This window comes from Phyllostomus discolor, chromosome 2, assembly GCF_004126475.2.
Source record: "Phyllostomus discolor isolate MPI-MPIP mPhyDis1 chromosome 2, mPhyDis1.pri.v3, whole genome shotgun sequence".
NCBI classification, from domain to species: Eukaryota; Metazoa; Chordata; class Mammalia; order Chiroptera; family Phyllostomidae; genus Phyllostomus; species Phyllostomus discolor.
The window spans coordinates 161229813-161256214 of record NC_040904.2 but is presented as its reverse complement, the minus strand read 5'-3'; the positions used below and the strand labels follow the sequence as shown (position 1 = coordinate 161256214).

Genomic DNA, 26402 nt, shown 5'->3' with positions numbered 1-26402 from the left:
CACCTGGAAAGTGTCTCCTGAGCTGTAAGCTCATGAAATCGGGGCCAGTATCTAGATGGTCAATTATATTGCCTGACATCCAGCAGGTGCTCAACATTTGTGGGTATATAAATATGCTCAGCCTATGGAAAAGTCAGGGATTAATGAAATAATTTCCTTTGAGTGAATAGGAATTAGCTCTACCATTTGAATAAAATGCAGAGTCCTAAGCCACACCTCCAAAAAGTATAATTCAAAATGTTTGGGATGGGTTCTGGGAATCAACTTTAGTAGCCTTGTGTGTGTCCTAGAATTCAAGTAGGAGCAAGTTATCAACTGTGCCAACTGCTGCTAATGGGTTAAATAAGATAAGGATTGACAAGATATTTAAATAAAATAACTACTAGCTTTAGCAATATAGAGTTATTAGTGACCTTTATGGGAAGTTTCAGTGGAGTGGTGGAGTCAAAAGAGAATGGGACAGAGTGTGTTTCTTTGTTATTGTTAAAGATGATACTACTTGTAAAAGAAGAGAATGGGAAGAGAACACTGGAGACATCTTTTTCACGGAGTTTTGTTGATTTAAATGGAAGAAAGGAAATAGGGGAGTGGTTGGAGGAAGTGGGGTCCAGAGGGGATTTTATAAAATGGTAGAAATATCAGCACATTGGCTTGAGCATGGGAAAATTGAGAGAAACAGAGAACAGTCAATGATGTAGGAGAAAGAGGAAGCCATGACCTCGAACAGACAAGAAGGGATGGAGTCCAGGGCATGAGTGGGAAGGTTGGCCTTGGATAGGAGCACGGACAATTTATCCACAATAACAGAAGAGATGGGATATATAGTCCAAAACCACATAGCTTGTTTGCTGCTTCTATTTCTCAGGGGAGCAGGAGGAAAGGTCATCAGCTGAAAATAAGGATACAGGGAGAGGGAGTTGGAGGGATTTGAAGAGAGAAAAAGGAATGGAACAGATATTTGGGAGAGTGGTCTGGTGTAGTGTGATTGCCCACAAGCACTGACAGTTAGAGGGCAGGAATTTAAAGAGAGACCAGTTGGCATGATGAAGTACTATTTAATTGTATAAGTACAGACCCAAGTAGAGAATTGGGTTTAACCAGCGCTTTGGGTTCACCAAACGACTACACTGAAGGGAGGGGGCTGATCATAGTGACTGACCAAGGGAGTTAAGGATAAGGAGGAAAGATGGGGAGGGTAAGGTCCATGGTGAGGGTGTGATCAATAAATTCAAGTTCTGGTTGGGATTAGCACAGTAGAGTTGGTAAAAAATATGAGGCCAGAGAATGGAATGTTTAAAATGGAAAATACTGAGAGGTTTCAGTTACTGGTCAAGGGCCCTTTGGTGAGAACCAGGTGTTCTTTAAAGCACATGAGAAGATTGAAGTTGAGGGTGGCACTTACTGTGAACCCTGAATTCCAGAGAGCCATGAGAGGGTTTAGGGACATGAGGAAGAATGCAAAATGGGGTCAGAAAAGACTGCATGAGAATCTGAATCTGGAGGTCCTGGGCTTCTGTGGTAACTGCACTCCGCACGAGCCTGGATAAGGGCCATGATGCCGTAAGAACTGGCAGCATCACTCCTTACAGGCCAAGTGAGCCCTGGGACCTGGAGCCCCAGCTGACCTGTCTCCTTCACAGCTCCTCCTCAGGGTGTCTTTCATGACCTTTTCACTCTGCTCTCTTGTTTCCAGTCAGTGTTGCTTGCACCAGTTCTGAAATAACGGTGGTATCTGGGAAGGCAGCAAGGTGAGAGAGGCTGAGAAACACTGGGTTGGAGGTGAAGAGCACCAGGAGAGGAGGAGAGATGTTGGTGTGTGATTAGGAATGCAGAGTCCCTCTGCCATTTCCCCATCCCTGAAAGAGAAATTCTGAAGACCCATCCTTTTCTCCAGTACAAAGCATGCCCTACCTGATCCAGGCCACCAGGATGAAATCTAGGTTAAAGATGATGTCATGCTACCACAATGAGATATCACCTCACACCTCCCAGAATGGCTATCACCAATAAATCAACAAAGACCAAATGTTGGTGAGGATGTGGAGAAAAGGAAACCCTTGTACACAGTTGGTGGGATTGTAATTGGTGCAGCCACTGTGGAAAATACTATAGAGGTTCTTCAAAAAATTAAAAATGGGGTGGTAGTGGAGGTGGGAGAGGGCATAAGGGGGATAAAGGTAGTAAAAAGTACAATAAAAATTTTTTAGGACTTCCAGTCAAGATGGAGGCATAGGTAGACACACTTACCCTCCTCATGCAACCACAAGAAGAATCACAACTAACTTCAAAACAAAAAACACCCAGAACTGCCAGAAAATCAAGCTGTGGAAGTCCGATAACCAAGGATTTAAAGAAACCATATTTATCCAGACGAAGAGGAGGGTTAGGGCCAGGGAGTCAGGGCAGAGAGGACAAGATGTGGTACCAGAAAAGGGGCTATGACAGCAGCAGTACAGACAGTCCCAATCCACATGTAGTTGATAAAAATTGGGAAGGACACCTTGGGAGTGAGGGATCCCAGCTCCAGGCCAATTGCACTGCTCAGGGTTCCAGCACTGGGGAAATAAAGCCTTGTAACTTCTGGCTGTAAAAACCAGTGGGGTTTGGGGCAGTGGAAGAAACTGCCTGTCTCTCAGGAGAGTCCATGTAAAGGGCCCAAAGGGACCCAGAACATATGCAAACCCACCCACTCTGGGAACCACCACCACTGCAATAGCTAGAAGGGCACCAGTCGTGTACAGGGAGTGGGTGAAGTGACTAGAAATGGGGCGAGGGCCAGGTAAACCTCCAGAAGCCAAGCAATAGCATTGTCCCCTCTCCAGCCTCTACCCCCACACACAGAGCCACAAAGCAGTGAAGCAGGTTGCCTGCCCTGGTGAATACCTAAGGCTCTGCCCCTTACAGTGTGACAGGTGCACTGACAAGGAGTCAAAGCAGCTCTACCTAATACACAGAAACACACACAGGGAGGCTGCCAAATTGAGGAGACACAGAAATATGGCCCAAGTGAAAGCACAGAACAAAACCCCAGAAAAAGAACTCAATAAAACAGCCAACCTATCGGATGTGGAGTTCAAAACACTGGTGATCGGGATGCTCAGAGAACTCATTGAATATGGCAGAAGCATAAAAGAAGAAATGAAGGCTACACTAAATGAAATAAAGGAAAATCCACAGGAAACCAACAGTGAAGGGAAGGAAGCTAGGGTTCAAATCAACAATTTGAAACAAAGGAAGAAATAAACACTCAACCAGAACAGAATGAAGAAATAAGAGTTCAAAAAAATGAGGAGAGTATAAGAAGATTCTGGGGCATTTCCAAAAGTGCCTACATCTGAATCATAGGAATGCCAGAAGGAGAAGAAGAGTAAAAAATTGAAAACGTATTTGAAAAAAAAACAATAAAAGAAAATTCCCCTAATTCGGCGAAAGAAATACATATACAAGCCTAGAAAGTACAGAGATTCCTGAGCAAGTTGGACCCAAAGTGGACTGCACCAAAACACATCACAATTAAAATGCCAAAGGTTAAAGATAAAGAGAATTTTAAAAGCAGCAAGAGAAAAGGAGACAGTTACCTACAAAGGAGTTCCCATAAGACTATCAGCTAATTCCTCAAAAGAAACTTTGCAGACAACAAGTATTCAAAGTGATGAAAAGCAAGTACCTACAGCCTAGATGCTCTATCCAGAAAAACTATCATTTAGAATGGTAGAACAGATAAAGTGCTTCCCAGACAAGGTAAAGCTAAAGGAGTTCATCATCACCAAGCCCTTATTATATGAGATGTTAAGGGGACTTATTTAAGAAAAAGATCAAAACTATGAACATTAAAATGACAATGAACTCACAACTATCAACAACTGAATCTAAAAATAAAAAACAAACTAAGCAAACAACTAGAACAGGAACAGAATCATAGATATGGAGATGATTTGGAGGGTTATCAGCTGGAAAGGGAAAGGGGGAGAATTGGGGGGAAAGTATGGGGATTAAGAAGCACAATTGGAAGGTACAAAATAGACAGGGGAGGTTAAGAACACTATAGGAAATGGAGAAGCCAAAGAAGTTGTATGCACGACCCATGGACATGAAATTAGGGTGAGGGATTGGGAGAGGTAAGTGGGATACTGAATGGGGGGACAAAGGGGGGGAAATTGGGACAACTGTAATGCCATAATCAATAAAATATACTTCAAATTTTTAAAAAATATATTAGAAATAAGCCCTGGCTGGCGTAGCTCAGTGGATTGAGCGTGGGCTGGGAACCAAAGTGTCCCAGGTTCGATTCCCAGCCAGGGTACATGCCTGGGTTGCAGGCCATAACCCCCAGCAACCGCACATTGATGTTTCTCTCCCTCTCTCTCTCTCTCTCCCTCTCTCTCTCTCTCTCCCCCTCCCTTCCCTCTCTAAAAATAAATAAATAAAGTCTTTAAAAATATATATATTAGAAATAGAATTACTGTATTACCCAGCAATTCCACTTCTGAGTATGTATCAAAGAAACCCCCACTAATTAAAAAAGATATATGCACCCCTCAGTTCATTGCAGTGTTATTTATAGTAGCCAAGATATGGAAGCAACCCAGTGTCCATCAATACACAACTGGATAAAGAAGAGGTGCTACATATACACAATGAAATATCACTCAGACATTAAAAAGGATGAAATCTTATCGTTTATGGAAACATGGATGGACCTAGAGGATATTACACTAAATGACATAAGTCAAAGAAAGAGAAATATCATATGATCTTACTTATGTGCAGAACCTAAAAAACAAAGTAAGTGAACAAAACAAACTCATAGATACAGAGAACAAATTGATGGTTGCCCGATGGGAGGGGAGTTGAGGAAATGGTTTGAAAGGGTAAAAAGGATTAAAAAGTATAAATTGCCAGTTATAAAAATAACCAAGGGAATATAATGTATTTTGCTGTGTATAATGGACACTTTTTTGCCCAAATTTTGAGGGAAAAATAAGGATGTGCATTATACATGGTATCAGAAATACCTTGTATCTGTTCTTCTGTTTTGTAATTATTTGTTACATAAAATTTCTTGTACCATAATATGTTTAAAAATAAATGCTAAAATTCCTTTATAATACAAAAAAACAAGTATCCATACATAAGTAAATAAAAAATTTAATTAAAAAATTAAAATGACCTGGCTGGTGTGGCTGAGCACCGGACTGGGAAGCAAAGGGTTGCCAGTTCAGTTCCCAGTCAGGGCACATGCCTGGGTTGTGAGCCAGGTTCCTGGTATGGGGTGTGCAAGAGGCAAGCACACACTGACGTTTCCTTCCCTCTCTTTCTCCCTCCCTTCTCCTCTCTCTAAAAATAAATTAATAAAGTCTTATATAAAAAAATTAAAACAAAAGATTTTTTCCCTGAAAGTTTGGGCCAAAAATGTGGGTGTGTATTATACACAGAAAAATATGGTAAAGTACAGTACAGGAAATATAGTCAATAATATTGGAATAACTATGTATGGTGTCAGGTGGGTACTAGATTTAATAGAGTGATCACTTAGCAAGGTATATAAATGTCTAATCAGTTGTATACCTGATAATATTGTATGTTAACTGGAATTGAAAAATACATTAAAAAATTTTTTAACTAATAAATACAAATAAATTAAAAAGATAATGTCAGGGGTAGGAAGTCGGGCCTCATCAATTTTATTAACTTGGGATGATGATAGGGGGCAGTATAGGAAAGCAATTAAGAGGTCAGCTTTGGAGTCAGCACTAAAATTTCCTTTTTTTTCCCTTTTTCTTTTCTTTTCTTTTCTTTATTTATTTTTAGAGAGGGAGATAGAGAGAGAGAGAGATAAACATCAATGTGCGGTTGCTGGGGATTATGGCCTGCAACCCAGGCACGTACCCTGGCTGGGAATCGAACCTGGGACACTTTGGTTCCCAGCCCGCACTCAATTCACTGAGCTACACCAGCCAGGGCTCCTTTTTCTTTTATGAATCTTTCTGTGTGATTTTGGATAAGTTACTATCTCTGAAGCTCCATAATTTTATTTACTTTGTGGGGTTTTTATTTTTAAAATTTATTTTTTAATATATTTTATTGATTATGCTATTACAGTTGTCCCATTTCCCCCCTCATTCCCCTCCACCCTGCACACCCTCTCCCACCCACTTCCCCCCCTTTAGTTCATGTCCATGTGTCATACTTATAAGTTCTTTAGCTTCTACATTTCTCATACTATTCTTACCCTCCCCCTGTCTATTTTCTACCTAACATACTACTTATTCTCTGTACCTTTTCCCCCCTCTCTCCTCCTCCCACTCCCCTGTTGTTAACCCTCCATGTGATCTCCATTTCTGTGGTTCTCTTCCTGTTCTAGTTGTTTGCTTAGTTTCTTTTGGCTTTGCTTTAGGTGTGGTTGTTAATAATTGTGAGTTTGCTGTCATTTTACTATACATGTTTTTTATCTTCTTTTTCTTAGATAAGTCCCTTTAACATTTTATAAAATAAGGGCTTGGTGATGATGAACTCCTTTAACTTGACCTTCTCTGAGAAGCACTCAGAGAAGTCCTACTTCGTGGTTTCTTTAGTCCTCCATAATTTTATTTAAAAATGAAAAAAAAGTTACACTTCACAGGACTCCCTTTTTTACATTTTTTATTTTTTTGAATTAAAAAAAATTCAATAGTGGTTTACTTTCAGTATCATTTTGTATTGGTTTCAGGTGTACCACAGTAGTTAGACAATCATATACTTTACAAAGTGTTCCCCTTGATATTTCAAGTACCCATCTGGCACCATGCATAGTTACCACAATATTATTGACTGTCTATTCTATATGCTGTACTTACATCCCTGTGACTATTTTGTAACTGCCAATTTGTACTTCTTGATCCCTTCACCTTTTTCACCTAGTCTCCCAACCCCACTCCACTCTGGCAAGAACCAGTTTGTTCTCTGTGTCTGAGTCTATTTCAATTTTTTTTTTTACTTATTTGTTTTGTTTATTAAATACCACATATAGGGCCCTGGCTGATGTGACTCAGTGAATTGAGCACCAGCCTGCCAACAAAATGGTCACTGTTTCGATTCCCAGTCAGGGCACATGCCTGGGTTGGAGGTCCCCACTGGGAGTGTTCGAGAGGCAACCGCACATTGCTGTTTCTCTCCCTCTGTTTCTCCCTCCCTTTTCCTCTCTCTCTAAAAATAAATAAATAAAATATTTTAAAAAGATCCCCCTGGCTGGCGTAGCTCAGTGGATTGAGCGTGGGCTGGGAACCAAAGTGTCCCAGGTTCGATTCCCAGCCAGGGTACATTCCTGGGTTGCAGGCCATAACCCCCAGCAACCGCACATTAATGTTTCTCTCTCTCTCTCTCTCTCTCTCTCCCCCCTCCCTTCCCTCTCTAAAAATAAATAAATAAAATCTTTAAAAAAAAAAAAAAAAAAAAAAATCCCCACTGGGGACCTGAGCCACAATCCAGGCATGTGCCCTGATGGGGAATTGAACTGGTGACCCTTTGGTTTGCAGCCCAGGCTCAATAAATAAATAAAATCTTTTTAAAAAATCCACATATAAGTGAAATCATATGGTATTTGTCTTTCTCTAACTGACTTATTTCACTGAACATAATAACTCTCTAGGTCTGTCCACATTGTTGCAAATGGTAAGATTTCATTTTATGGCTGAATAATATTCCATTATATATACATAACACCATTTTTTTAATCTACTCATCTATTGATGGGCACTTGGGTTGCTCTATATCTCAGCTATTGTAAATAATGCTGCAGTGAACATAGGTGTGCATATATTGTTTTGAATTAGTGTTTTAGGTTTCTTAGGATAAATGCCTAGAAGTGGAATCAATGGCATATAGTTATATTTTTTAAAAAATTATTTTTAGAGAGAGGGGAATAGAGGGAGAAAGAAAGGGAGAGAAACATCGATGTGGGACAGATAGATGGATCAGTTGCCTCTTGCACGCCCCCAGCTGGGGACCTGGCCCAAAACCCAGGCATGTTCCCTGTCTGGGAATGGAACTGATGACCTTTTTGGTTTGCAGGCTGGCACTCAGTCCAATGAGCCACATCAGCCGGGGCAGTAGTTATATTTTTAATTTTTTGAAAATCCTCCATATTCTTTTCCATAGTGGCTGCACCAATCTGCATTCCCATCAACAGTGCGTGAAAGTTTTCTTTTCTCCACATCATTGCCAACACTTACTAGTTGAGGATTTTTGGATGATAGCCATTCTGACTAGCCATTCTGGAATGAGGTGACCACAGAACTATTTTGAGAATTAAATTAAATAATATATGTAAGGGACTTTTTATAGAATCTGCCAGATAATGTAACATTACAATGGCAGGAGTTATTATTCCTGGCCCAGTCGTTAGCTTTGCATGTCTTAAAAACTCAATTTTTAAAAATAGCTTTATTGAGGGCGATTGATATGCAATAAATTGTAGATATTTGAAAATTATTGACATGTATATACCCATAAAGCCATCACCATACTCAAGGTAATTGCTCCTTTGTAATCCTACCTTCTTGTCACTCTGAACCCCTTGCCTAGGTAACTACTAATCTGCTTTTCTTTTCTTTTCTTTTTTTTTTAAAGAGAGAGAGGGGAAGGGAAGGAGAAAGAGAAGGAAAGAAACATCGATGTACAAGAGAAACATCGGCCACTTGCCTCTCATACGTGCCCCGACCAGGGACCAAAATGCAACCCAAGCATGTGCCCTGACTAGGAATCGAACTGGGGATTTTTCACTTTGCAGAATGATGCCCAACCAACTAAGCCGCCCCAGTCAGGGCCACTGATCTGCTTTTTGTCATTATAGATCAGTTTGCATTTTCTAGAATTTTACATAAATGAAATTGTACAGTATATACGTCTTTGTCTTGGCTTTTTTCATTTGGCACAATTATTTTGAGATTCATCATTGTTGCATGAATTGACAGTTGGTACCTTTTTATTTGCTGAGTAGGATTTCATTGTATGGATGTTCCCACAGTTTGTTTATCTGTTCACCTGTTGATGGGCACTTGAGTGTTTCCTAGTTCTCGGCTATTACAAATAAAGCTTATAAATAAAATTGCTATAGGTCCTGGCCGGGTAGATCAGTTGGTTAGAGCTTGGCTGGATATACCAAGGTTGCGGATTCTATCCTCCACCAGGGCACATACAAAAATTAAGCCCATAAATACATCAATAAATGGAACAACAAATCAATATATCTCTTACTCTTCTCTCTATATATAAAATTAATGAAAATATTAAAAAATAAATAAAGTTGCTATAAACATTTAATACAAAGTCTGTGGACATGTGCTTTTGTTTTTCTTGGGTAAATATCTAGGAATAGAATAGCTGACTGGAAACTTCACACTGTAGGTACATATTTAACTTTTTTTTTTTTTTAAAGATTTTATTTATTTATTTTTAGGGAAGGAAGGGAGGTGGAGAGAGAGAGAGAGAGAGAGAGAGAGAGAGAGATATGTGCGGTTGCTGGGGGTTATGGCCTGCAACCCAGGAATGTACTTCCAGCCACGCTCAATCCACTGAGCTATGCCAGCCAGGCATATTTAACTTTTAAAGAAACTGCTAAATGGTTTTCCACAGTGATAGTATCATTTTACATTCCTACCAGGAGTGCGTGAAAGTTTCAGTTTGTTTACATCCTCTCCAACATTTTTTGGGTAGCCATTCTAACAGGTATGTTGTGCTCTCATTATGGTTGTAATTTGTTTTTCTATACTAATTAGTGATGTTGATTATTTTATCATGTGCTTATTTGCCAAATGTATCTTTTGTGAAATGTCTGTTCAAATCTTTTACCCATGTTTTTAAAATTAGCCCTCTTGTTTTTGAAAGTCCTTTATTCTGAATGCAAGTAATTTATCAGATATGTGGTTTGCATATTTTTTCTAGTTTGTGATTTATCCTTTCATTCTCTTAACTGTGTCTTCTGACAGCATACGTTATTAATTTTATTGAAGTCAAATTTATTTTCTTTCACTGGCTGGTGTGGCTCAGTGGATTGAGCATCAGCCTGTGAACTGAAAGGTGGCCAGTTCGATTTCCAGTCATGGCACATGCCTGGGTTGCCGGCCAGGTCTTGTTTGGGGGCGTGTGAGAGGCAACCTACTGATGTATAATTTGCACATTGATGTACATCTATGTTTCTCTCCCTCTCTTTCTCCCTCCTTTCCCTTCTCTCAAAGTAAATAAATAAAATCTTTTAGATTTTATTTATTTATTTTTTTTAGAGAGGGAAGGGAGGGAGATAGAGAGACAGAGAAATATCAATGTGCGGTTGCTGGGGATCATGGCCTGCAACCTAGGCATGTATCCTGACCTGGAATTGAACCTGCGACACTTTGGTTCCCAGCCCGTGCTCAATCCACTGAGCTACGCCAGCCAGGACTAAATAAAATCTTTTCAAAATTATTTTCTTTTATAGACTGTGATTTTTGAATCTAAGACCTTTTTCTTACTCCGTGTCACAAAGTTTTTCTCCTGCAAGTTTTATCATTTTAGATTTTATATTTATTTAGGACTGTAATGCATTTCAATAAAATTTTGTATCTGGTATGAATCAAATCTTTTTTTCTTTCTTTTTTTTTTTTTTTGCATATAGAGATCCAATTGTACCAGCACCATTTTTTTTAAAAAAGACTATTCTTTCTTTATTGAATTGCTTTTGCACTTTTCTCAAAAATCAGTTGATTAGGGGGCATTTGAAATCTTGCTCCCTGACATATGTTGTCAGTTTGGCTTAAATAAACTCATATAAATTGAAGAAAAAGTTGATTGACTATACATTTAAGGGACTATTTCTGAGCTCCATTCTGTTCCATTGATCTATTTGTCTATTATCATGCCAATGTCACATTATATGTTTTTTAGGTCTTTTTCTTTTAAGAAAGATTTTATTTATTTATTTTTGGAGGGAGGGAGAGGGAGAGAGAAAGAGAAACATCAATGTGTGGTTGCCTCACGTACTTCCCCCACCAAAGACTTGGCCTGCAACCCAGACATGTGCCCTGACTGGGAATCGAACAGGCAACCTTTGGTTTGCAGGCTGGCGCTCAATCCACTGAGCCACACCAGCCAGGGTCTGACCAATGTTTCAAAGTGCCAGGGGGAAGACCTCCTGTTTCAATGGTGTTGAAGGACACCACTGAACACCCCACCCTCCTAACTCCACTGGTTATACAGCTACTCCCATCGTTGAACCGTATTTCTTCTTAGTTGGCTAACAGCTCACTTTTCATGTCATTTCTACTAGAATACACTTGTTCAATTATTTCAACATAGTTATGATCTGATGCCTCTAAGGAGATTGGCAATAAAGTAGCAGGATTGAAAAAATTTTAAATAAAAGTAGCAGGATTGAGGTTAGAATTATACAATAACATGGCCTGGTACTGAATCATTCTCCTTTCTGTTAGCCAACTATTTCCCTGGGTTTCAAGGACTGTGACTACCTGTTGTGAGCTCCCTGTAGTTAGAGGTTGTCTGATTGTTAACTTTTCTTTTTTTTTTAATTTTAAAAAAGATTTTATTTATTCCTAGAGAGGGGAAGGGAGAGAGGGAGAGAAACATCAATGTGTGGCTGCCTCTCAGGTAGCCCCCACTGGGGATCCAGCCACAACCCAGTCATGTGCTCTGACTGGGAATTGAACACTGCAACCCTCTGGTTCACAGTCTGTGCTCAATCCACTGAGCTACACCAGCCAGGGTTATTGTTAACTATTCTGCATCTAACACCAGTGTGCAAGTTGCAGCCTCTACCCTTAGGCAGAGCATCCACCCTTGTGCCACTAGATGTCAGGCTGTTTAAAAAAATAGGCAATTACCCATTTGAGGTCCCAGCATTTGAATTAAAACACCAAGACTGTCCTGGCCACTGGTGTTGCTCAGTTGGTTGGGTGTCATCCCCCAAACCAAAAGGTCTCAAGTTTGATTCCCAGTCAAAGCATATGCCTGGGTTGTGGGTTCAGTCCCCATTCCGGGCACATGACAGAGGCCACTGATCAATGTTTCTCTCACATTGATGTTTCCCTCCCTCATTTTCTCCCTTCCTGTCTCTCTTGAATCAATAAAAGAAAAAGAAAGGAAGGAAGGAAGGGAGGAAGGAAGGAAGGAAGGAAGGAAGGAAGGAAGGAAGGAAGGAAGGAAGGAAGGAAGGAAAATCTAGGGCAATTCCTTGAATATCCTGCACATGAAATTCAAAAGGCTTTTCCAAATCTGGTGAGACCAGGGCGGGAACTTCCTATAGTTTTATCCTTAGTTTTTAAAAAAATGTTCTGGAGTATTCTCTTCTTTTTCCAATGTACCATATAGGAGCTTGGCTATAAGCCCAAAGTTAGGGATCCAGATCGTATAGAATCCTGTCATTCCAAGAAAACCTCTCAATTGCCTCAGGTTCCGTGGAGAAGCTAGACTGACGTTATTACCTTTTGATCTGTCTGTAGGGCTCTTTGATGTTGGGAAATAAGAAAGCCAGGTACTTAACTTCTGGTTTGGATATCTGGGCCACAAAGTACCCCTTTTCTGCTAGAGAGTTTAAGGTCAGAATAATATTCCTATTTGAAGTTTCTTCATCAGGGCTGGAGATTAGAATGTCATCTGCATATTGTAGAACAGCCCCATTCTAAGCTGGAGGTCTTTTGCAAGGGCCTCCCCAAAGAAGGTTGGGGAATTTTTGAAACCTCGTGGTAGCACAGTCCAGCAATACTGGAACTTCTGATGGGAGTCAGCATCTTCCCATTCAAAGGCAAAATTTTTCTGGGAGTCATGATCCAAGGGAACACAAAAGAAAGCATCCTTTAAGTCTAGAACTGTGTAATATTTGCTACATCCTGGGAGAAGGGCCAACATGTTATAGAGGTTAGGAACCATGGGGTATCAATCCTATACTACTGACGCACAGACCTTAGGTTTTGTGCAAATCTATTCTCCAATCCGGAAGGATGGGAGCGTGACAGGGTGACTGGAAAGGCGAACGAGTCCCGTTTGAGACGTGCTTTTAGGACGGGACAATCCCCATTTCTGCCTCAGGTTTCAAGGATGTTGTTTGACCCTGGGCCAATGGTCTGCTTATTTGAGTTCTACTTTAACGGGTAGGGCATATTTTGCCCTTCTGACTTTTTCTTGTGCCCAAATAGCTGGATTAACCTGGTCAGGAATCTCTGGTCCTTTGGACCCCGAGGGAGTAGGGCCGTAAAATCTATTCCTTCATTTAATGAGTGGCAGCACTCAGTACATGCCACACAGTTCAGGGTGAGCATTCTCTAATAAACCTTTCTGATACTACAAGTTTTTAAAAAAATCTATTCCTTTATGATAGCCCCCAACTTACTTAGTAGGTCCCTTCCTAAGAGGGAACTGGACACTCAGGTACGCAGAGGGAAGAGTGTGACAGCTGCTTTGATTCTATTACACTTTGGAGGCTCAAAGAATTTCTTTGTGTCTGGCTTTCCTGCTGTCCCTTCAATGGTACGCTCCCTCTGGAGAGGGGGTCCTTCCAGGTAGAAAGAGCAAAATTACTGACTCCAGTATCTAATAAAAATGCAATTTTCTCCCCTTCTATATTCAGAGTAACCTGGGGCTCCGCACTGGAGATCAAAAGGGGAGCCCTCCCAGCTCCCATCAGTCCTCATTTTCTATTTGGGGTAACTGCAAACAATTAGGAGCCTCCCTCTCCTTCCTTCCCTGGAGACAGTTGGGACACTCTCTCTTCCAGTGTCACTCTCGTTTGCATCATGCACATTGGTTAGGCTCCAGCTTTGCTGGGTGGCTTTGGCTGGTTCCACAGTGGGAGCCAGGGTTACTCATCCAAGAGAGTCTTTCTCCTCTCATCTCCAGATGATCCGAAGCCTGGAGGGCAGCAGTCAGAAAAGGCCTTGCTTTTCCATCTTTCCTTCTTCCTTTGTTTCTTCGGCCACATCCCTGTTGTTAAAGTCCCTAAAGGCCACCCAACATGAAGTAGGTACCTGGGATAGTTTTATACTCTGGGTCTTCAGGGTCCACATGGTGTATAGTGTTAAGCATTCTCTTAATCTTTCTGAGCATGTGTAAATGCTCCAAAGCAGCTTGAAAAACATCCTTGATCACCTGAGTTTATCTTTTTTCTTTTCTTTTTAAATTTTTAAAATATATTTTATTGATTATGCTATTACAGTTGTCCCATTTTCCCCCTTCACTCCCCTCCACCCTACCCACCCCCTCCCACCCACATTCCCCCCTTTAGTTCATGTCCATGTGTCATAAGTTCTTTAGCTTCTACATTTCCCATACTATTCTTGCTCTCCCCCTGTCTATTTTCTACCTAACATCTATGCTACTTATTCTCCATACCTTTTCCCTTGCTTTCCTCCTCCCACTACCCTGTTGCTAACTCTCCATGTGATCTCCATTTCTGTGGTTCTGTTCCTGTTCTAGTTGTTTGCTTAGTTTATTTTTGTTTTTGTTTTAGGTGTGGTTGTTAATAATTGTGAGTTTGCTGCCATTTTTATCTTCTTTTTCTTAGATAAGTCCCTTTAACATTTTATAAAATAAGGGCTTGGTGATGATAAACTCCTTTAACTTGACTTTATCTGAGAAGCACTTTATCTGCCCTTCCATTCTAAATGAAAGCTTTGCTGGATAGAGCAATCTTGGTTATAGGTCCTTGCCTTTCATGACTTGGAATACTTCTTTCCATCCCCTTCTTGCCTGGAAGGTCTCTTTTGAGAAAGCAGCTGACAGTCTTATGGGAACTCCTTTGTAGGTTACTGTCCCCTTATCTCTAGCTGCTTCTAGGATTCTCTCCTTCATTTTTACCTTGGCTAATGTAATTATGATGTGCCTTGGTGTGTTCCTTCTTGGGCCCAACTTCTTCGGGACTCTCTGAGCTTCCTGGACTTCCTGAAAGTCTATTTCCTTTGCCAGAATGGGGAAGTTCTTTTTTATTATTCATTCAAATAAGTTTTCTACTTGTTGCTCTCCCTCTTCTCCTTCTGGTACCCCTATAATTCGGATGTTGGATCATTTAAAGATGTCCTGGAGGTTCCTAAGCCTCTCCTCATTTTTTTTGAATTTTTATTTCTTCATTCTTTTCTGGTTGTATGTTGTTTTCTTCCTTCTGGTCCACTCCATTGGTATGAGACCCAGCTTTCATTCCATCACTATTGGTTCCCTGTGCATTTTTCATTTCACTTATTGTAGCCTTCATTTTTTCATCTAATTTGCCACCAAAATCAACCAATTCTGTGAGCATCCTGATCACCAGTGCTTTGAACTGTGCATCTGATAGGTTGGCTTTCTCTCAGTTGCTTAAAAGTATTGACTGTGGGGCTTTCAATTCTGTTTGAGCCATCTTTTTTTTCTCCCCCTTTGGTCTGGTGGCACCTGTTACGTATGAGGGGCAGAGCCTTAGGTGTTCATCAGGGCAGGGCACCCCAGTCGCTGGGTTGTGACGTTGTATGTGGGGGCAGGGTCCGAGAGGGAACAATGGTGCTTGTTTTGCTCTCTGTCAGACCTCAGCCCCTTCCACCGCTTCCCCCAAGCAAACTGGGCCCCTCTGGTGCCAATTCCTGTGTGGGTGGGCTTGCACCCCGTGGGACTTTCCAGTGACCTCTCCTGTGATGCTGGGAGTCTCTCCCTGTGACTCAACCCCCACAGGTGTTTTCAATCAGTGTCCCAGGGCTCTATTTCCCAGCGCTGGGATCCTGGGTTGCGCTCAGTGCCTTGCTTCACAGTCACCACCCTGCTGGGTCTGCCGGTTGCCACCCCTTGGTGGGGGTCTGCCAGCTGCTGCTTGCACACCCCAGATACCTTATGCACTTGGTCCCAACGCTCTCTGCTTTCCTCGCTGCGACCCGCACCCAGCTGCCCTACTCCGCCCCTCTTACCGGTCTGGATGAACGTGTCTATTTTAACTTCTTGGGTGTCTGACTTCCATTCAGATCAATTTTCCGTCAGTTCTGGTCTGTTTCTAAATTGTTGTTGTCCCTATCTTGGTTGTGCAAGGAGGCACAGTGTGTCTACCTATGCCTCCATCTTGGCCGGAAATCTTCATCTTTTTTCTTAAAACAGGAGTTCTTCAACCTGTTGCCCATCAAAATTTCCTGGATAGCATTGAAAAAACAAAACAAAACACAGATTCCTAGGTGTCCTAGTGTGGGGTCCAGGAATCTGTGTTTCTAAGAAGCCCCCAGCTTATTCTCATGTGTGACTGAGTGGAAACACCGCTTTCAGGCTCACCCGTACTTCTCCAGCAGCGGTACTTGCTGGCTCAAGCTTGAGGCAAAATGTATCTCTGGAGTTATCACTACCTACCCAAAGACCATGGATTGTTGTCCATTTTTCTTTGACTCATTACCATGCCTTTAGTAAAATTTTTGAAATCACACCTGCTAGAAACTGATAATATTTTCCCCTTATCCTTCAGAGGAAGGGAAGCAGTGGGAGTCTTCTATATGAAAACTATTTTTCTAAGAACTATGGGTGTTTTGGGAAGGTCATGTATTCAAACATTGTACAAAATGTGCTTCATTTTTGGCTCATAGAGAAAACTGGTAACTCTTCCCATATACCTCAAGCATATATCTTTACACCATTAACTGTAGACTGGCCCCTGAGTCCCACAGCCGAACTTTTGCTGCTCAGTCTCACTTGTCTTCTAGGTACGAAATCCTCTCCTATCCCAGAGCTCCTTCACCAGAAACCAGGAGCTCACTTGCTTGCTCTCCTCAGTGAAGGTGGTGTGGGCTATCTGACAGGAACCTTGCTGCTCTTCCGGGAACCACAAGGTGTGGGTGCCATTCTTATGTCCTGTGGAGTTCCACCCTTGCTCTGGGTGCTCCAGAAGGTACCCTCATTAGATGGAAACAGGGTGGAGGCTGCGGGGGAGAAGCTCCTGTGTAAAGTAACAAATGTGATTTTAAATGATCTCATGGGAAGGAAATGCTGAAACCTGAGGAAGCAAAGAAGCTGCACTTAGAAAACAATGCCTCTCAAATCCACAACAGACTCCCAGCCTGGAGCAAGGCTGCCCTGGACAGGCAGTTTCCTTCCAGGGACCCATTTGTTATATTTCTTTAAAAAATTTTTTTTTAGATTTTTATTTATTTTTAGAAAGAGAGGAAGGGAAGGAGAAAGAGAGGGAGAGAAACATCAATGTGTGGTTACCTCTCTCGCGCCCTCTACTGGGCACCAGGCCTGCAAGCCAGGCATGAGAACTGACTCGCAGCCCTTTGGTTCCCAGGCCCACACTCAGCCCACTGAGCTAGACCAGCCAGGGTGCATTTGTTGTGTTCCTTAATTTATGTTTTCCTATAGCCAATACATTTACATAGAAGAGTGGGCAAATGAAGGTTTGAAGTTATGAGTATGCAAAAACAGTTTATTCTACTATTATTATTTACTAATTATTGTATCATTTATTAGTATTACAACTGTAAACCTATGTTTGTGCCAACCCTATATAAGACAAATGGGGCAAACATAAACACAAAGAACAAACTCCAGCTCCTGTAGGACAGAAACTAAATGGTGGTGGGTACCACGATTTCATAATAGCCCACGGAAAATCCAGTCAGTGACCCAACGTTCTCCAACAACCAGTTAACCACACCAGAGATCAGCACTGGAGGATGGCTTGGATTACTCCGTGGGCGTTCCTCAACCCTTCAGAGTTAGATCCAGGTCAGGCCCTGAACCCGGAGTCCCCGAACCAGTTCCTGCCTGACCAACCTGAAACCAAGCTCGCACCAGAAATGAACCTGTCCTTCCAATAACCCCATACCCAGAATGAGAATAGAAACACTAATTACAGCAATCACAGGGGCAAGCCTACCACTTCCTTCCGAAGCACTGAACAAAATAGATTCAGGTGGCTACCCCACTGTCGACGTAGGCCAGGCAGCTGTTCAGGGGGCCAGCACCAAGCTGGAGTCTCCCATGGAACAGCTCCTCTGGCCAAGAAAGCTCAGGATGAGCTGCTGCTGCTGCCAACTGCTTTGTCAAGTGTCCATACCACAATGAGAGGGAGTCATTTTACTTTTTTTTTAAAGATTTTATTTATTTATTTATTTTTTAGAGAGGGAAGGGAGGGAGAAAGAGAGAGAAAGAGAGAGATATCAATGTGCGGTTGCTGGGGGTTATGGCCTGCAACCCAGGCATGTACCCTGGCTGGGAATCGAACCTGCGACACTTTAGATCGCAGCTCGCGCTCAATCCACTGAGCTATGCCAGCCAGGGCGTATTTTATTTTTTTTAATTTGTTGATTTTTAGATAGAGGAAGGGAGGGAGAGAGAGAGAGACCTCAATTTGTTGTTCCATGTATTAATGCCTTCATTGGTTGATTCTTGTATGTGCCCTCTCTGGGGATCAAACCCACAACCTTGGTGTATTGGGGTGCTTCTCTAACCAACTAAGCTACCCTGCCAGGGGGAGAGAGGTAGTCTTTTTAGAAGAGTCCCATCTGAGTTACCAGATTTGTTACCAAACTCAAGGGGTTCGCCACTTAGGGTGTTCCATTAGATGTGGTTATGGTAAGATGGTTTTATTTACCTACAACAAGTAAAAGAGCCTTGGCTGGGCAGCTCAATTGTTTGGAGCATCCTCCCTGTATCCGGATCAGGGCACACAGAAGAATCAACCAGTGAATGCATAAATCAGTGGAGCAACAAATTGATGTCTATCTCTTTCTCCCTCTCTTCTTTTCTTTCTCTAAAATCAATACATAAAAAACAACAACAACAACAAGTAAAGGAGATGGGATTCCCATCCAAAGGGAGGCTTAGCCATTGCTTGTACACAACATTTGGTTCATTATTGGGTTGGCCAAAAATTTCACTTAGTTTTTCCCAAGTAATGCTTAGTTGTCTTTAACTTCATTTGAAACAATTTTGTTAGACTGTATTGTGACAGCTGTCATATCAATGTGTATTTAGAAACAAATGTCAAAATTGGTGAAGTTGACTTCCGGCAAGATGGAGGAATAGGTGGACGCACCGTACTTCCTCCTACAACCAAGATTAGAAAACCAATAATTTACTATCAGAATAACACCCAGATCCGGCAGAGGATTTATCTGAATGGAAGTCGGGCAGCCAAGAAGTTGAAGTAGACGCGTTCATCCGGACTGGTAGGAGAAGACGAGCCGGCGGGCGCGGGGCTGGCTCGGGTCGGCGGCGCGTGGAGGTCGGGGAAGGTTTGGCGCGAAATCGGCGCAAAAGCCATCGGGCGCGCAAGAAGGCAGCGGTGATCCCTGAGTACGCAAGCTGCAGCCGGCAGACCCAGAGGGGCAGCGATTGTGGACCAGGGCAGAGCTCGTGGCCCGGAAGCCCAGACAAGGGTCTGAGTCCAGGGGAATGGAACTACTGCCATTGTTTTCTCCCGCCCCCACATATAACGTCATAATCTAGAGATGGGGGCGCCCAGCCCCGGTGAACACCTAAGGCTCCGCCCCCCACCGAAACAAGAGCAACCAGACCGGAAAAAAAAAGGAGAGGCAGGGGGAAAAAAAATATATGTTTTCAACAGAGCAGATCAGTCCCCCGGGACTGATCCTTTTGAGCGACCAAGAATTAGCCAATCTATCAGATGCGCAGTTCAAAACACTGGTGATCAGAAAGCTCACGGAACTGGTTGATTTTGGACGAAATTTAGATGAAAGAATGCAGATTACCATAAAACAGATGCAGGAAGACACGCGGAGGAGAACCAATAGTGAAAGGAAGGATTATGAGTCTCAAAACAATACAGTGGACCAGAAAGAAGATAGAATCAACCAAGCAGGATAGCATTATGAAATAAGAATTCAAAAAATTGAGGAAAAGATTAAGAGCATCCAAGACACCTTTAAACGTTCCAATATCCGAATTATAGGGGTACCAGAATCGGAAGGGGAAAAGCAACAGATTGAGCACATATTTGAACAAATAATAAAGGAGAACTTCCCCAATCTGGCAAAGGGAACAGTCTTCCAAGAAATCCAAGAAGCTCAGAGAGCCCCAAAGAAGTTGGACCCAAGAAGAAACACACCAAGGCACATCATAATTACATTAGCCAAGGTAAAAACGAAGGAGAGAATCCTAGAAGCAGCAAGAGGTAAGGGGACAGTCACCTACAAAGGAGTTCCCATCAGACTGTCAGCTGATTTCTCCAAAGAGACCTTACAGGCAAGAAGGGGCTGGAAAGAAATATTCCAAGTCATGAAAGACAAGGACCTACATCCCAGATTGCTCTATCCAGCAAAGCTCTCATTTAGAATGGAAGGGCAGATAAAGTGCTTCTCAGATAAGGTCAAGTTCAAGGAGTTCATCATCACCAAGCCCTTAGTTTATGAAATGCTAAAGGGACTTATCTAAGAAAAGAAGATAAAGAAAAGACGTGTATAGTAAAAGGACAGCAAACTCACAAATATTAACAACCACACCTAAAGCAAAACCAAAGCAACTAAGTAAACAATTAGAACAGGAACAGAACCACAGAAATGGAGGGCACATGGAGGGTTAGCAGCAGGGGGGTGGGAGGATGAGAGAGGGGGAAAAGGCATAGAGAATAAGTAGCATAGAATGTAGGTTGAAAATAGATAGGGGGAGGGCAAGAATAGTACGGGAATGTAGAAGCTAAAGAACTCATAAGTATGACACATGGACATGAACTAAAGGGGGAAATGTGGGTGGGAGGGGGGTACAGGGTGGAGGGGAGAGAAGAGGGGAAATGGGACAACTGTAATAGCATAATCAATAAAATATATATAAAAAAATTGGTGAAGTTTTGTGCAGCCATTTTAATATTGAAGATGGAAGAAAATATGCAACATGTCTGCATATTATGCTTTATATTTCAAGAAAGGTAAAAATGGGACTAAAACACAAAAAACGATTTGTGTGGTGTAAAGATAAGGTGCTATAACTGATCAAACCTGTCAAAAGTGGTTTGCAAAATTTCTTGGCACTATTGAGATTTTGCCAAATAGCCCTTTGCCATGGGGCTGTCTTACACATTGGAAGATGTTTAGCAGCAGCCTTGTCCTCTACCTACTAGAAGCCAATAGCAAGAGATAGCCAACATACTCAAAATATCCAAATCAATAAAGTTATCGGTGAAAATGAAAATGTGTCTTTTATTTTACAAAAAAAAAACTAAGCGGATTTTTTGGCCAACCAATACATGTTGATTTCTTCTTTGCAGTTTACTGCACTTATCAGGTTCAGGTCCTTTCAAACTCATCCTGTTTACAGCTGCATACTAGACTACATATTAACATTTAGCAAGAACAACATTTAGTGCCCTGGCCTGTGTGGTTCCGTTGGCTGGGTGTCATCTACAAAATGAAAGTTCACAGGTTTGATCCCTGATTGGGGTACATGCCTGGGTTGTGGGTTTGGTCATGTATGAAAAGCAACCGATTGATGTTTCCCTTTCACATAGATGTTTCTGTCCCTCTCTCCCTCCCTTCCCTTTGCCCTAAAATAAATATTTTTTTTATTTTTTTATTTTTTTAAATATATTTTATTAATTATGCTATTACAGTTGTCCCATTTCCCCCCTTCTCTCCCCTCCACCCTGTACCCCCTCTCCCACCCACGTTCCTCCCCTTTAGTTCATGTCCATGTGTCATACTTATGAGTTCTTTAGTTTCTACATTTCCCGTACTATTCTTGCCCTCCCCCTATCTATTTTCAACCTACATTCTATGCTACTTATTCTCTATACCTTTTCTCCTTCTCTCCTCCTCCCACCCCCCTGCTGCTAACCCTCCATGTGCCCTCCATTTCTGTGGTTCTGTTCCTGTTCTAATTGTTTAGTTTCTTTTGGTTTTGCTTTAGGTGTGGTTGTTAATATTTGTGAGTTTGCTGACCTTTTACTATACATGTCTTTTCTTTATCTTCTTTTCTTAGATAAGTCCCTTTAGCATTTCATAAACTAAGGGCTTGGTGATGATGAACTCCTTGAACTTGACCTTATCTGAGAAGCACTTTATCTGCCCTTCCATTCTAAATGAGAGCTTTGCTGGATAGAGCAATCTGGGATGTAGGTCCTTGTCTTTCATGACTTGGAATATTTCTTTCCAGCCCCTTCTTGCCTGTAAGGTCTCTTTGGAGAAATCAGCTGACAGTCTGATGGGAACTCCTTTGTAGGTGACTGTCCCCTTACCTCTTGCTGCTTCTAGGATTCTCTCCTTCGTTTTTACCTTGGCTAATGTAATTATGATGTGCCTTGGTGTGTTTCTTCTTGGGTCCAACTTCTTTGGGGCTCTCTGAGCTTCTTGGATTTCTTGGAAGACTGTTCCCTTTGCCAGATTGGGGAAGTTCTCCTTTATTATTTGTTCAAATATGTGCTCAATCTGTTGCTTTTCCCCTTCCGATTCTGGTACCCCTATAATTCGGATATTGGAACGTTTAAAGGTGTCTTGGATGCTCTTAATCTTTTCCTCAATTTTTTGAATTCTTATTTCATAATGCTTTCCTGCTTGGTTGATTCTATCTTCCTTCTGGTCCACTATATTGTTTTGAGACTCGTATTCCTTCCTTTCACTATTGGTTCTCCTCCGCGTGTCTTCCTGCATCTGTTTTATGGTAATCTGCATTCTTTCATCTAAATTTCGTCCAAAATCAACCAGTTCCATGAGCTTTCTGATCACCAGTGTTTTGAACTGCGCATCTGATAGATTGGCTAATTCTTGGTCGCTCAAAAGGATCAGTCCCGGGGGACTGATCTGCTCTGTTGAAAACATTTTTTTTCCCCCCTGTCTCTCCTTTTTTTTTCCGGTCTGGTTGCTCTTGTTACGGTGGGGGGCGGAGCCTTAGGTGCTCACTGGGGCTGGGTACCCCAGTTGCTAGAATGTGACGTTATATGTGGGGGTGGGGCGGGGGCGGGAGCGGGACGGGAGAAAACAATGGCAGTAGTTCCGTTCCCCTGGACTCAGACCCTTGTCTGGGTTTCTGGGCGCGAGTTCTACCCTGGTCCACAATCGCTACCCCTCTGGGTCTGCCAGCCGCAGCTTGCGTACTCAGGGATCACCGCTGCCTTCTTGCGCGCCCGATGGCTTTTGCGCCGATTTCGCGCCAAACCTTCCCCGACCTCCGCGCGCCGCCGACCCGAGCCAGCCCCGCGCCCGCCGGCTCGTCTTCTCCTACCAGTCCGGATGAACGCGTCTACTTCAACTTCTTGGCTGCCCGACTTCCATTCAGATAAATCCTCTGCCGGATCTGGGTGTTATTCTGATAGTAAATTATTGTTGTAAATTATTGGTTTTCTAATCTTGGTTGTACGAGGAGATACGGTGCGTCCTCCTATTCCTCCATCTTGCCGGAAGTCTCAATATTTTTTTAAATAATAGCATTTAGGAAGAACTATCCAGCCTTTGAGACCCTTGTCCTGTCTAACAATATGTACAAAGCACTTAGTATAGCAGCTGGCACACAGTAAGTGCACAATAAGTTACCTGTTAGTACTCTCTACTAGGCACTTAGAGTCATTATTTTATCTCCTGCTATCTCAATTCTTCATACATCTCTTTTGTAGATCCAATCTTTGACGACACATTCCTAGCATTTCAGACATTCCCTTTGATGCTGAGCCTGCCTTTTACACTGCAAGGACTGACTGGCCTAATTTCCACTGAAGCTGAGGACTCACTGCTCTTTCGCTATACCTGTTTGTTTTCTATCACCAGGTCAGAACTTTCATTTTCTGTTATCCACTAATTCTTATAAAATTGCCAAGTGCAGGGAAACTGTGGTTTTCCATTTTTCTTTTCTTTTGAGAATCATTATCTTTGGTTTCCATTTCTTCAGTGGCAGAATCTTATATTCAAGTGAGCATTTCTCAGAAGCTCAGTATGTAACTGGTTAAAGTTTTGTTTTTGCTGAAGCAGTATGTATTCACATCTGTGGGGTGCTCTGAAACAGAGTTCCCAGGAACACAGTTTGAAAAATACGGGAAACCCCACTCAACTCCACACATACACGACTTAAATTTTATAATTGCAGAGCAGCTCCAAAAGCAAAGATGGCGCTGCAGAAACCAAACTGCTGAGTGTCCCAGGTTCTGCTGACTGTTAAGAAGCATCATCATCATGTAGCCACATGTAGCCAAAAACCACGTATTGAAAAGATATGGTTTTTTCCCCTATCGAATTACCTTTGCACTTTTGTAAAAAATCAATGGACTTTTCAAAAAGAGGTTGAGGGTGCAAATATATAGTGTGCAAAAGGTGCTGGTATCGAAAGCTGAGCATAGAAAAGTTGAGGGCCCCTGGGGCCAGGTGCGCGCTCCGTTGCACTTGCAGCCACGGAGGCGCTGGAAGCTTGGAGCTTGCTACCAAGCGGCGCTCTAGCTGCCGCCTTCCCCCGCGGCGCTCTCTTGTCAGCTTTTCGCGAGACCCTGCAGCGCTCCGATTCGGCTGGCCCGGGGCATGCTCAGTTTCTAAGGGCAGAGTGTCCGCGCTGCGGCCCTGGGTGATAGCCACCAAGATGGACAAAGAGGCTTGCCGGGAGGCGTACAGTCTGGTGCGCGACAACTTGGCCATCTTCTGGGTGACTTAGATATGACAGCTCCACCATCATCCCCGGCGAGCAGGGAGCGGAAAATCAGAACTTCATTCAACAGTACACAGATGACATCCGATTGTTCGCTTTGTGCGCTTCACCACTAGGGTCGCCATGAGCAAGAGGTCCAAGTTCACTCTCATCGCATGGATCCACGAGAAAGTCAGCGGGCTGCCGCGAGCCAAAACCGGCACAGACAAGACCCTGGTGAAGAAGGCCATGCAGATTTTCGCTAAAGAGTTTGTGGTCAGTGATCGGAAGGAACTGGAGGAAGATTTCATCAAGAGCGAGCTCAAGAAGGCTGGGGGAAGCCAATTATGGTGCCCAGACCGAGTCACTCCAGCCCTTCCTGCCTCTTGCCAAAGTCATTTGCCTGCTCTAGCCCACCAGGAAGAGGAGACGCAAGGAGAAGCAACACCCTGCCTACAACCCAGCTCACCTTCCCGGCATCCCTCCTGAGGCCTGTTATGTCTCATCTCGCAAAGTTCAAGTAACATCTTTCATCTTCTTGTTCTTTTGTCTCCCTCTTTCTTGTTCTGAAGAAAAGTCATTATGATGCCGAGGTCAGATCTTGGCTCCCCCAGTGGTGATCCCTTTTCCTGGCATTTCTCCTAGCCTGCCTGGCCTCCTCTGCCACGACCTCATGTTGCTCTGAAGCCCAAGCCAGTGCTGCGGTCTTGGTTTTCCTCAGCAGGGCCGCCCGCCTAGAGCTGAGGGGGCAGCTGTGCCTGGAGCCACGCCCTCGACGTTGGCCTCCTTAAGCACACGTGTTCACCGCAGGTGTCAGGCCCAGACCTCCTAGAATGTGCTCCAGGGTCCCTCACCCACCTCATTCAAAGTTGCCTAAGCTGCAGAGATGGTGCTCGGAGGTAGGAAGTGTAGGCCTGACTCAAATGTAAGTGCAGATAAAATTTGCCTGGCACTCGCTTCCCCACTTTTTTGATTGAAGTCCCACTATGGCATGGAGTGGGGGCAAAGGTCTGAGTGCAGATTTGACAGGAGTCTTTCAGGGTTAACTTTAGAGCACATTATTAGGGAAAGGGGCCCAGGTGTGGAACAGGAATGTAGGTAGAACTGGGAACGAATTCCTTACTTTCGGGAAGGTCGTCTGCCAACAGCAGGGACAGCGAGGGCCAGAGGGCCTCTCTGCCACCTTAGCTGTGTGTGCAGCGCCGCCTGGCCTTGGGGAGACCAAAACACCTGTGGTTTTAATCCTACATCTGCACCACACATTTGAAGGATTTTTTTTTTTCAAAGAAAGATAAGATTGGCTTGGTTCTTCATGAGCATATTTTATGTTCTCTTTTTCATTTTCCTTGCTCATTTCATTTGGGGGAAGAAATTGGTGCCATATTGGGATTGTGAAGAACATCTGAACTCAAACAGTTTACAGAGAGCCCCGGTTGGTATAAACTCAGTGGATCGAGCATGGGCCTGCAAACCAAAGGGCTGACAGTTCGATTCCCAGTCAGGGCACATCCCTGGGCTGCAGGCCAGGTAGGTCCCCAATAGGGGGCACATGAGAGACAACCATACATTGATGTTTCTCTCCCTCTTTCTCTTTCCCTTCTCTCTAAAAATAAAGAAATAAAATCTAAAAAATAACAGTTTACAGAAATAAATGTTTTTCAAAAAAAAAGTGAGAGAAAAAAAGTTGAGGACCCCTATGTCATTTATCCAGAATGTCCACTGAACACAGGAGCTTAGATTTTTGCTGCCAAGGTCCTCCAAGGACTTTCCTTCCCTGCCCTGCTGTTCCATTGGCATGACATGCAGGCTTGGTGCCACCTGCCCCCGTGCCCTTAATTTCTTTTTTTTTCTTTTACTGATTCTAGAGAGAGAGGAAGGGAGGAAGA

The 26402-nt window shown here is 42.9% G+C and overlaps 1 pseudogene; it reads left to right on the top strand.

Moving 5' to 3' along the window:
- Positions 1 to 1445: 1445 nt before the first annotated feature.
- LOC114512988 lies at positions 1446 to 24928 on the top strand (annotated as a pseudogene).
- Positions 24929 to 26402: the final 1474 nt, after the last annotated feature.